The sequence below is a fragment of the Cottoperca gobio genome, chromosome 21 (assembly GCF_900634415.1).
Source record: "Cottoperca gobio chromosome 21, fCotGob3.1, whole genome shotgun sequence".
NCBI lineage: Eukaryota > Metazoa > Chordata > Actinopteri > Perciformes > Bovichtidae > Cottoperca > Cottoperca gobio.
In genome coordinates this window covers 23,506,948-23,520,444 of record NC_041375.1, presented here as the reverse complement: position 1 = coordinate 23,520,444, position 13,497 = coordinate 23,506,948, and the positions used below count along the sequence as shown (strand labels likewise).

Below are 13,497 nucleotides of genomic sequence, written 5' to 3'. Positions count from 1 at the left end.
ATTTGTATTTCATTTTCTAAGTGTTGAATTCTACAATAAAGAGATTTAAAAATAAATTAAAATAAAATAAAATAATATAGATCATTTCAAAATGAATGTCAGTACCTATAGCAAATATTAGAAACTTGCCCTGCAGGTTTGACAAACTACATTTTACACAAAATTAGCAGCATCACTGGGCTGAGCTGTAAACCTAATTACTGAATTAGCTAGACTAGCTCGAACTCCGAAGGTCTGGCCATGAGAGACTAATGAACTGCTGCAGAAACACTTACTGACTGCAGTTTCAAGCTCCACAGACTGCAGGGGCTCTGAGCTCCACGAGGCCTGTGGCAGTGAGAATAATCTGATTTCCTTTCTTTAAACTGTTAATGATCCCTAAGCCTTAAAATCCTGCCCTCTTTGCACTTTACTGAGGCCATATGCTCTGCTGCCTTCAAACATTAAAGGATCAACATCTAAGACAAGAGGAATGTCGAGATTACACAAGTTTATTATCACCAGTCACAATGTGGTGTTTCTGTCCACGTACACGACGTGAGGAGGTGGAGTGTGTGTCGAGTAGTCAGGTATGTTAGAAAAGTGGTTTGGGAGATGATTGGGATCCTCTGAAATAGGAGTGAGCCACAGAGCAGTAATAAATAACCCAAAGGGTGCTCAAATTTAGCCAGCTCCGTCACCTTTGACCTCTATGTTTATAGGTTCGGAATCAGAGTAAAGTTCGTCAGCTGCAAGAAAGTTCAGAGAATGAACATGAACTCTGGTCTCAGAAGGGGACAGAAATATAGAAAAGCTTTGAAAGGAAATTCAAATGTATTATACACTTAATAGATTTAAAACAATATATAAAATTAAGATGATTTACAAATATAAAGCTGAGGTATGAAGTGTGTATACCAATATTTGTACCAATATAAAATAAACATATCTTTTATTTTGTTTGTTTGTTTCTTTTTTAGTGTAAACATTTAATGAGAATTGTACAAAATAATTCATCTAAAAAGGGAAAAGGTTTAAAGTATAAGTTTTCTTTAGTTTGTCACTACTTGAAATGATTAAAAAACGTATTATCAAAGACTTGTTATTGTTTATTTCATATGTTTTTATGTGTATTTGAGTTATTAAGTTAAATTAATTTAACTTAACTAAACTTTCAGAGTTTCTTGCAGGTAATATTCCACAATCTCCATCCATGGTGCCTTCACAGCCAGCTGTCGGATTTAACAATAACAAGCAACACATCTACGTTGAAAGGAGCCAGTTGAGGTGGTTCATCTAGTGAGGAGCCACCTGGGCGCCTCCATAGGGAGGTGTTCCAGGCACGTCCAGCTGGGAGGAGACCCCGGGGAAGACCCAGGACTCGGTGGAGAGATTATATCTCCTCACTGGGAACGCCTCGTCAGAGCTGGAGGATGTGGCCCGGAGAAGGGAAGATTGGGGTTCCTTACTGGAGCTGCTGCCCCCGCGACCCGACCCCGGATAAGCGGTAGACGATGGATGAATGGATGGAAGCAACACATCTTAATTTGTGGAAAATTGTTCCCCTCAATTGGAAGTACAGACACATTCTCTCCATAAAACAACGGCTGAACCTCCTCTCAGAACATATATCACTGTAGAGCTGCACTGTGCCAAACATAATAATCAAAATGTCTCGTATCTGACCTCGTTCTCAATCTACCGGGGGCTCAATGCCACCACTTCACTACTATCATCTTTATATTACAACACACCATTTTCCAGCTTACACAGCTTAAAAAAGGAAGGAGAAAGGGAAAGGAAATCCCCCCCCTCGAAAAACCCCCAGTGCTTGTCGATATTTTTGTCTGCCATCTCGTTTTGTTGTCTCTTTGGTTGTTGTTGTTGTTGTTGTTGTTGTTGTTGTTGTTCTCTGCTTACATGCATGTGTTTACTCCTGAGTGTCTTTCAGCTGCCTGTTTGTCGCCAAGATGGCCGGCTTATTCGTTTTTTATTGCTGTCCTTATGACTATCATTAAGATTATCATTATTTGTACTATCATGTTTTATTATTATTATTATTATTATTATTATTATTATTATTATTATTATTATTATTATTATTATTATTAAAAACATTTTTTTATCTTGTTGATTATTAATTGTGGTGGAAAATAAATAAATAAATAAAAACAAAGAAAACTTTAACTTCCAAAAAATAATATAACATTTATATTAATTATTATTATTATTATTATTATTATTATTATTATTATTATTATTATTATTATTATTATGATTATGATTATGATTATTATTATTATTATTATTATTATTAATAATAATAATAATAATAAATAAAACATTGATTACACATGGACTTTAATGGCTTGTTTCATGTGATTAGATCCTATTTTAAACATGTCAGTGCTGAGTTGGTCCTGATGGAAAGGAATCCTGTTCCGTGTCTCTAGCGAAGAGAAACCAGCAGGGGTCTGTTTCCATGGATGGAGGCAAACAGTGGCCGTCCTCTGGCGGTATCAGTTTCTGTGGTGGTTGCCCTTGGACTGCGGGAGGTAAGAGCTTCTGTTTCCAAGCAACTATCCACAATTAACAATACCGAGGGTTGAGCCACAACAGAGAGTTCCCAGGTGTTAAGATCGCAGCAGTGGAGAGAGAAAGTCTATCCTCAGTCTGAACAGACACCAGCTCATGTCTGGGGAGGAATAATCTTCTGTTGCGTTACAATGTTTTTAAGCCATGTTTTATAATTGAAATGAATTGTATGTTGTCAGAATGATAGAGACTGTGTCATGCATGTAAATGAAAGTTGTTAGTGTCTGTTGATTGTTATGTGTGAACCTGCACAGGGCCTGCAGATGGAAATGAGCTGATAGCTAAATCTGGCATAAATCATCTCTTCTATTTATGAGATCAATGTTTCCTTAAGTCCTGGTACTTGTTTTATAAAGACTAATAATTAATTGATGCTGCCTTCTTGGTCTGATCGCTCTTAGTAATGTGATTGTAAAGTGATAAAGATATTCTGCTCTTTTATTATTACACATTTAGTCCAAGTCAAGTCTTAAATCTTTTAACACCAAAGTTTAAATCCTGAAGTTCAAGTTTAATCACAAATCTTTGGAAGAACAAGTCGGTTAAAAGTCTGTCCGGTCTCTGCAAGCTGAATGATTTCAGTTATAGTCTTCTTTACTGTTATGGATCTGAGATTCACCAGATAACAAGATTTTATTTTCATGCCTCAAATAAATCAAGTCCTCATTTTTGAGAATTTAATCTGAGTTTTGATCAAGTGTCAAGTTTACAGCTTCGCCTGCAGGAGGTGTTTAAAGAAGAAGATTTTACTCAGTAAAACTAATATTTTGTATATAAATGTATGTACATGTATATATATATATATATATATATATATATATATATATATATATATATATATATATATATATATATATATATATATATATATACATACATATATATAATATATATATATAAATGTGGTTATACTTTCAGTTATCATTCTGTCTTTGTGTAGAAGAGCATCCAGCAGACTCTTCCGGCTCAGACTGGACTCATGCTGAATGATGGAGAGAGAACACACCACCAGGATCTGAGGCTGGCTGGGGGGGGGGGGGGGATATGGCTGAGTGTGGCCACAGCCAGCCTTTTTCATCTCAGCCAATCAGAAGCAGAGCGAGAGCGATTGTCCTATGGTTAGTGCTGCCTTCACTTGCTGTCGGAAATATAAAAATCACAATATGGACACATATCAACAAAGAGTAGTTGGGTCAAAAATGTATAATGGATCTCTCACAGTCACAACAACACATTAGTATAGTCCGATTTGTAAATTGTGCATATAGCCTGCATTCAGTAATCCATCCATGCTTCTGAATAAAATAATACTATGCTGCAAATTTATTTAAACTTTACTGGTTATGTTCTGGGGCCCTGAGCTGTGTGCCTTACTGTATATTACTGTGAATAATCCTCAGAAGCAATGGTAAATACTGCAGAAAATAAAATGTAAATTGTATGTAAAGTTTAGGATGATTGCAGATTGTAATACTTTTTTTGTTATTCTTAAAATAATTATGTTTTTTACAATGCATTTCGCTTTTATAACATCAACTAGGTCATGTCTCCTCTTTATAGGCCCACAGGGGCAGTCCAAAGTGAGTCATTTTATTCTTTAAATAAAGTGGCCACATATATTAGATTGGCATTATCAGAGCCAAACATAACCTCATTACATAATTCATTTTTCGTTTGTGGGTCACCTCTTGTTTTTTGTGCAGTTTGTATTTCTTGTTTTGTTGTTGCTTTGCCAAACAAAAAGTAACAAACACTGAATGAAAAATATAAACCAACAACACTTATTACACGACATTATCAGACCGTAAAGATAAGAAAGAAGACATATTCCAAACGTGAAAGTGGAAGTGTTGATATTACGAGCAGCACCTGAACGCAGCACTGTTCCCAAGGAGAACCCCGCAAAAGGAAAAAGGTCGTGTATCTGGGATCCTCCGTTGAAATCCTTCAAACCAGCACGAGGGAAGGACAGATAATAAATTAACCATCAAGCTGTGAGTGATTTTATGTCGGTGCCGTTACCGTCCGGTCTGCACGGACCCCGGTCTGCACCTCTCATCAGGTCCTTTAATGTGAGGAGCAGCGAGCCTTCAACCTGCTGCCTGAACGTGGATCCACACCGAGCCCTCTTCTCTCTGAGGGGATGGAGGTGAAAGCCTGAAAGTAACTCTGAGTAAGTATCCGGATGAGACTAATTATATGTTGTTATATTAAATCTAAAGACAGTTTAATGGAGACAGGTTTTTTTTTTTTTTTTGCTTTAACAATCAATCTTGTAATTCACCTGCTGTATTCCTTCAGGTATGTTTGTGTTCCTCAGCTGTGGTTTTACACAGAAGCAGTCTTTATTCCCAGGCTGCATGTATAGTAGCTCAGTATTATATATTATATATATATATACACATATATATATATAAGTATAATATATATATATATAATATATAATATTATATATATAATATAATATATATAGTGTGTGTATATATATATATATATATATAATATATTATACTAATATATATATATTGTGTATATATATATATATATATATATATGTATTATATATATGTGTATATATAGTATTGTAATATATATATATATATATATATATATAATATATATATATATAATATATATATGTGTATATATATATATTTGTATATATCTATTTGGGGGTATATATTTATAATATCTCTGTAATATGTATCTATTATATATATATAATTTATATATAATATGTCTCTCCTCTCTCTGTCTGTCCTCCTGTCTCTCTCTCTCTCTGTCTCTCTCTCTCTGTCTCTCTCCTGTCTCTCTCTCTCTGTCTCTTCTCTGTCTCTCTGTACTCTCTGTCTCATCTCTCTCTCTCTGTCTCTCAGTCTCCTATCTCTCTCTCTGTTCTCTGTGTCTCTCTTTCTCCTCTGTCTCATCTCTCTCTCTCTCTGTCTCTCCTCTCTCTCTCTTTCTCTATGTGGGCTCTCTGTCTGTCTATCTCTCTCTCTATATATATGTATATATGTATGTATATATATATATATATATATGTATATATATATATATATATGTATATATATATATATATATATATATATATATATATATATATATTATATATATATATATATATATATATATATATATGTATATGTGTGTATATATATATGTGTGTATATATATATATATATGTATATATGTTTAATATAAAGACAAAGATGCTCATTACAATTTAAGGGAACCTTATGTGATGTCTTCACATCTCAAACAATCCTATAACCTCAGAAATATTGAAATATGTTACTTATAGAAGATGATATTTTAATATGACAACCTTACTGTGAGATATATTCAACCGCTGTTTAGAAGTTCGACTAATAATCCCAATTTCTACTGGACAACAAGTTGTTGACGGGATCAACAAACAGAGATGTGAACATTTACAGAACTCCGTCTCCTGAGGAAGATCGTGTGGTGTGACTGAAAGCTGCACAACCGCTACTAAATGGAACTTGGGGTTATTTTTAGAAACGTTGACTAACAAATGTTTGATATTTCGGTCTTTATGAATGAATGATTATTTAATTATCCAAATCACTCTTGATTAAATCTCTTTTGATCAACTAATCAAATAATTGACTAAGACTAATCTGACCAGTCTGGTTGGTTCAGTCTCAGTTGTGAGAAGCTCAGACTCCCACACTAAATAACTTAACGTCATTACCTGAATCAAAGGAGGGAAACAGCTGCCAGGTCGACCCCCCCTCCCCTCCGGGAACTGTTTTGACTGCCTGAACATTGTCAGGATGGGAGAGAGTAAAACCCTGCAGAAATAGAAATAATGACTGTATTTATCTTTATGTTTTCTATATGTGATGCCATTTAGTAAATGCAATAGCAAGGCACTGTAATTCCTTTTATCCCTGGGGGGGGGGGGTCCTTTAGTACAACATGTTTGTGGGGATGCCTGAGCAGCAGCAGGCAGGTGCATCCAAGCCGTGACTGGAAATGCCTCTCGGGCTGATGGGAGTGCTGGCCGACTTCCAGACAGCAATCAGATAATGTTAATGAATACGGTAAAATTGTGTTCTTTGCAGTAGCAGAAGTCTCCTCGTTTTCCAGGAATGGAAAAATACTGTATAATGAACCTCGGGCTCGCTGCACATGAATACTTGATGAAAACGGACTTAGTTGGAGTGTTTCTCTCTCCCGACATGAGGCGCACGTGACCGGGAAAACCACTTGATTTGTCGTGGGTGCTCTCACTAAGGCGTGTGCTAGTGCACCTGGAAACATGTGCATGCTTAGCTTGCGTAATGTTTGCCATGCATTGTTTTAAGCAGAAATGATTGGCTCATTAAGAAGAATGTCATTCTTGACCTTGATTTTAGTTTTTGCTAGTTTTGCTAATTGTCTTCTTCATCTTCATCTCAACCTCGTGTGGAGGAATTTCTCCAAGGCCTTTTCTGGTGTCATTTTAAATGAAGACATCAGTGCGTTGGAATTCATGCGTTCGTGGAAAAAACATTTTTAATACTATTATCAAGGATGTTGCTCACAGAGCCGGAGCTGCCATCGAGGTCATGTGTTCTGTTTCTGGGAATGTTGCAGGTTTTAACAATCGGGTAGCATCAGCTGTTCATAAATCCATTTCTAAATGTGAGTTTAAAGTTAAATGCATCAATTATGGTGCACTTTAAGAGCAACATTAAGATCTGTGAAGAGCTTTGTGCTGCTGTAAACAATATCTGGTTAATGACTTCATCATAAACACATTGATTGTGTAGTTAATTAAAGGGAAACACTGGTAATGTGTAAGTGGAGCATCACAAGCTGTAACTGCTGATGTAAACAACATTTAAACTTAACTGTCAATGAGGCTGCAACACATTATCATTTAAATACTTTTTAATTAAATAAAACTAAAACAAACATTGGAATTAAATACAATTTAGGTTCAGTATCTTTATCACTAGAATTATGTTTAATTATATTCTTGGCAATGTGGAGAGTTTTTTTTATTTTAAATAGCATTTAAACCATTAAACAGGAAAATATAATTGCACAGTTGAGAAAAATAAATGTCTCCTGCACGTGACGGACATGGACTTAATCAGTGAGGTTATGTGATAGAAAAAGATCAAGCAGTGGACGTGCAGACTCTTACAGCTTCCTGCTAGCTACACACACACACACACACACACACACACACGGCCACCTACTGTAAAGGAGGAGGAGTCAATAACACTAGATTTAACGAGGCGGGCCGATCAGGTAGAGATGCGTGGCAGGTACTCTCGGGGCCCTGCCTGGGGCCCTCCTAATGCTAATGTGCACACACGCGTTGTAATGTACTGGTCTGTGTTGGAGCGAGTATACTTATCTTTCATTAACTTATTGGCTACGCTCGGGTGCTTGTTTTTAGTCCATTGACTTCCAATTGGTTAAATCTTAAGTAAGCGTTCATTCCTGTGGTCGTTAAAGGGCCACGCTTATATTGTATGTTATGAGCTGTTTGTTCACACACGATACAGATCAGGGCTCTGTGATAAAACCTTCCACGTTAACGCCGATGAACTCATGAGATTTGGTTTCGCTAAAGTTTTTTCTTCCTACAAAAACACCAGAAACTGAAAATGCTCTCAAATACAAACATCTTTTGTCTTAAATCTTATAACAACTAGCATCACATCATCAATGACACAGTGCCCCCGTGCCCAGTCAAAAGGCACTCAGCCTTCTCGATCGTGATGAGAGGAATGTCACCTTGATTCAAGACCACGGTGATTACACTTCAATTTCAAAAATGTGTCCTGATAGAATGATGCCCTCGCTGAGAGAGACTTCCTTCATGCTGAGGTTGTTTACAGCAACTCATTTGCAGAATCATATTTCTGCTATTATGCTAGTGCATAACAGTGAAGTAAGCGACATAACGATGATCATGGGAGTGCGTTTGAGTCGGCAAATCGGCATCGAACCCCTTATGTCCCCTGAGAAGCTCCTTTGTTCTGGTGTCCTGCCTGCAGGATCATCTGCAACACATCCCCTTGTGTCCTGTTAGAACATCCGCTGCATGCACATCCACATGAAGGCAGTGTGACTGACGGTGTGTGTGTGGGTGTGTGTGTGTGTGTGTGTGTGTGTGTGACCCGTCCTCCCCCTTTTACAAACAAACACTCTACAAAAGGCAGTGAGGGTGGAGGTCTGGAGTCGCTGTCCCAATCATGGACACCCACTAATTACTGGTGGAGTAATTAAGAGTCAGGCAGCTGTGGCAACAATGAGCTGCTGCTGCTGAAGCTGCATCTACACACAACCTCAAGATCTGCACGCTTTGGGAGACGCAGATATTGTTCAGAGTGATGCAGTGTGGTTTTGATCATACAGAGCTGCTTATTGTGTCTTCACTGAGGGGTAAGTGAAGGCAGGGGGGGGGGAGAGAGAGGTAGACTGGAGAGAAGGAAGGTCACTTGATAAAATGCTAATATGAGAGTTTAGCATCCATGCTCTGTCAGACGGACAAGGCTGGCTGAGAGATCTCTTCAAATAAACACACGCACACACACACACACACACACACACGCACAAACACACGCACACACACACACACACACACACACACACACGCACACACTGCTTTGAAGGACGTTGAGTGTCAGACTCCTCCACAAGAGTTTCTCACAGCGACTTGATGTGCAGACAGAAAGCAGATATTTATGAGCTTCAGTCTGTGTCTGCTCCAGATTTCATAATCAAATTATAGTAGTTCTATCAACCAGTGGTGGAATGTAACTAAGTACCAAGTACTGTCCTTTAGTACAATGTCGAGGCACTTTACTTAAATATTCCTATTTTCTGCTACTTTATTCTTATTCCACCTTTTACTCCACATTTATGTGACAGCTTTGTGAGTTTCAAGCAGGTTTCTCAGCATGTTTGTAGCCTATGATCTTAATGTTAAGAACTTATTGTATTTGTTTGTGTGCCTGTGCAATTAGACATTTTACATGCTTTGGTTTGATATCACATTATATGAAATGAACACGTGATTCATTCACATTTTCCGTGAGTACAATACAATACAATACAACAGGGTACAAATACTTAATATTATAAAAAATCACAGCTTTTAGTGTTTTAGCATTCATTTCTAATGTGCTCCCCGAGAGGTGTAACCTCCTCTAATGTGGCTTTCATCCCATAATATCATTATCTGGATTAGCGTGCATGATCCCTTTTAGGAGTATTAGCACAAAGAAGTAGAAAATCTGCAATCGTGGCTCGTAATCAGCGAGTGATAAATAAAACGGCAGGTTTGAAGTACAGTGTTTAATCAATTCAGCAGAATCTGCATCTCTGTTAAGATGTTTTCTAATTTGCCCCGACGTGTTTATGCTGCACCCTCACACTTTGCGTCGCTGTGTGTTACGAGACTGTAAGGCAGGCTTCTGGTAAGAGGGAAGGTGGTTACTTTGAAGTTCCCTCAGCAGCAGCAGTTTCCTGTCCGTGCAGTCATTTATTTTTAAAAGCCCAACCTCGCTGATGGCCTGTGGCAGAGTAAAAGCTCCCTCAATGCGTGACCTCCACTCGTCATCTGGTGTAACCGTGAGGGAAGCTGCAGACAAGGCTCCAGCTGTGCTCGCTCTCGCTCCACAACCCTTTTACTCTCCTGCACTAATAACCATTTGTAGCCTTTTTTGGCACCTCTTCCCCCCCCCCCCTTCTTTCTCCACGCTACACGCTCTTATTTAACAAACTTACATTTATCTCGCTTCCATTCTGTGCCTCGTTAACCCCCACGTTAACCCTAACTGTAGAAACAAGGGTTCAGAGGATGAACACGTGGTGGGAAGCCAGAGAGGGTTAGGGTTAGATTTCACACCAGGGTACCGTAAAAACAACAGAAATGAGATTCTGCTGCACGCTTCATACGTACTTACATGATGCATATTTCTGTTTGCATCAGACAATTTAGTAAAATGTTGCAAATCAACGAGTGAAACTGCTTTTTGATTGGTCAAAAACAGACTGCATCTGTATATCTAAACTGTTTCTCCATTACATAGACGACTTCAAACTTCACACGTCCCTTTAGCGTTTAAAAGTGGGATGTTTGTTGCCGCCGCTGTTATAACCAACCACGTGGCTCACACAGTTTTCTCCGCCTCTACATCTCACACAACGTCATGTTATCACCTGATCGTGAGATCTCTATGAAACCACAGCTGACACCTGACGCACACAACCGATCCAGACTGTAGCCTTTTCTTAATCTCCTCCGGCAACAACAACAATTGCTCACCACCATCCTGACCCTTGGCTCGCCCTGAAGTCATGAACCATGAGAGCCTGTTCCACAAAACAATAACAGAAAATGGAATTCTGACTGAGTGGGTTTTTGCCCGAGAGCATTCTTCTTAAAAGAACCAGAAATAAACACGGAAAATGTGCTATTGTTCTCTCAGAGTTTCCATCTTTTACCGGCCAAACATATTTCTCTCAGAGGAGATTGCTCCATGTGTGTGTGTGTGTGTGTGTGTGAGTGTGTGTGTGTGTGTGAGTGTGTGTGTGTGTGTGTGTGTGTGTGTGATGTGCAGCCAGATGCAGAATGTTAATGAGACTGAAAGCCTCTGCGCTGCTCTACCTGACAGCTTGACGGCTTCTGCTCGCGTGTTTGTGTGTGTGTACATGTATTTATGTCCACAACCCTCCGATGGACTATTAAGAATCGGAGCACTTTTATTTTTTGTTACCAGTAAGACGGATTATCCTGAAAGCTGCTGAATCGGCGTGTTGAGTAAAGAGGTTGGTTGGTTGATCAGCAGCGTCCCAAAGGAAGCTGTCTGCTTGGAGAGGCTGAAGACCCCGAGCTGACTCCACACTGTGTCTGCTTTGCCTTTAGCGATTTAGTTGGTAAAATATGGATTTTGTACTGGTCTGCCCGAGAGGGTGGAGCTGAATGTTACCGACCTGTCAATCACAAGGTAGCCCCGCCCTAAAGCACAGCCTGCTTTATCCTCTATTTTACTCTAAATGTTTCCATAAGTTACTAAATGAACATGATGTTGAAGAAGACTTGAAACTACAGATTGAGACATGAACTCATCAGGAAAATGTTACTGAGGTAATAAATCAAGTGAAAGGTTGGCTCGTTTTCTCATAGACTTCTATACAATCGAACATCTTTTTGCACAACAACAAACATGTTAGAATTCACTAGAATCGGTGGAATCGACACTATTACAACATCTTGAACCTTCCACATGCAGCAGCTTCTCCTGCAGTGTCTCCACTGATGTCTGTCCATGTTTAACATCAGAAGCTCCTTTTGTATTGTAGCCCGAGGTCTCCTCTAATGGCTTTTCCATGTGACGTAATTCAAAGTGCAGCAACCTTCCTGGCTTCCAGCTCTTTCCTTGGACCCTGATGTCCTCATCATTGCACAGTGTTCCGCTCTTCAGCTCTGATGCAGACATGGACCTCATCCTCCTGCAGAATTATTGCCTCCTGAGTCCTTCTGTATTATAATACCCATCAGCCGGCCCCCCTCTATTCATGTGTAAATGCTGCTGTTTCCAAAGTACGCCCAAGCTTCCTACTATTACTATGAAGGTTGGTTTAATTCTGATGGCTAATGTGTTTCTATTTCCACCTCCCACGCAGCGCAGTCTTTATGGGCTTAAGGGAAAAGCGGAATAACATTGATCTCTGCGTTTGAGAGGTTAATCATGCCTTGATTAAACGTGAGCCAGCCGGTACATTCAGTCCGGCGCACCATCTGCAGAGATGTTGCACAGAGGCATCGATGTGTCAACAGCCCTGTGTTTACTGTATCTACTGAGGCGATTAATTCGGGCTGAACATTAAGAGAAGCGTCCATGAATGAAGCCCAGTCGTGTTTCTGCAGAGCAGTAGATTTACTTGGCAATATAAAGGTTGGCTCATGCTTATTCAGATGCATGCTGGTACCTCTTGGCCCTGTTATGTGTCACTAACAGATACAGTGGTAGAGCACCTTTTTAAAGGTTCCCCTGTGGTGATATCTCAGTCGGTGAGTCAGTTTGGTGTTTGTTTGTGGTGGAAATTATGATGAAGGTGATCGTAGCCACCAGCAGCATCAGATGTTCCATTATTCCATTACACATTCATATGATAATATTGCACCACGATGTACGATTAACGAGGCCCAAAGTGCTATAATGTACGTTTATTTGACAATTTTGTGATGCTTGTAATTAGCCTTTTCTCATTTGAATTAATTTCCAGATGAATCCGAGGTCTGTGTTAACGTATCTCTTCTCACGTGACTGCTTCTCAGTCAATCATCATTGGTGTAAGCGATGCACGAGTGTTGTTCTCTCTCCTGCTGCTCATCTGAAGAGAGCTCGAGTTAGAGATGACTAAACACGAGACTTGTGGGTGTGTCCAAAAAGTTGCGTTTTGCAAAAATACTCATTTATTCTCGTGGATGTAACTCCCGTGCGATACTTTTCCTCAAAATACGATCATTTTAAGCCTCTGGTACGATGGTTTCCCACGTGGCAGCGCTGAGCAGCATAATCCTGCAGTACATTAGTCACACTAACCAGATCTGTGGAGTCATCTGGAGGAGAGCAATCAGCGCAGGCTGAGGAGAGAGGCATGTAGATACATGTACAAGCAGCTTCGAGAGGGACTGCATGGTACACTGTGCAGCCGGATAGATTGACAAGGAAATTGGATTTCAGGGCTTCCCATTAGGAGGGTTCATTCAGTGTACTGTGCAGCTGCAGACATGCTGATTACGCCTCCTCTCTGCACACGGGGCTTTACATCGGCCATTAAAGGGCTGAGGAGGAGGCATGTGCACACACATCATGCACCGTACGCTCACCTGTTTATTCACAAACTCGTCAGTGACTATCTGAAATGTAAATGAAAGTTGAGTTC

At 39.3% G+C, this 13,497-nt stretch overlaps 1 protein-coding gene across 1 annotated transcript in view; it reads left to right on the top strand.

Moving 5' to 3' along the window:
• The first annotated feature begins 4,477 nt into the window (after positions 1–4,477).
• Positions 4,478–13,497, top strand: part of arhgef49 (Rho guanine nucleotide exchange factor 49) — a 48,574-nt gene continuing 39,554 nt past the window's right edge. Inside the window, exon 1 of the mRNA XM_029459437.1 lies at positions 4,478–4,747. The gene's annotated coding sequence lies outside the window, so the exon portion shown is untranslated. The remainder of the gene's footprint in view (positions 4,748–13,497) is intronic.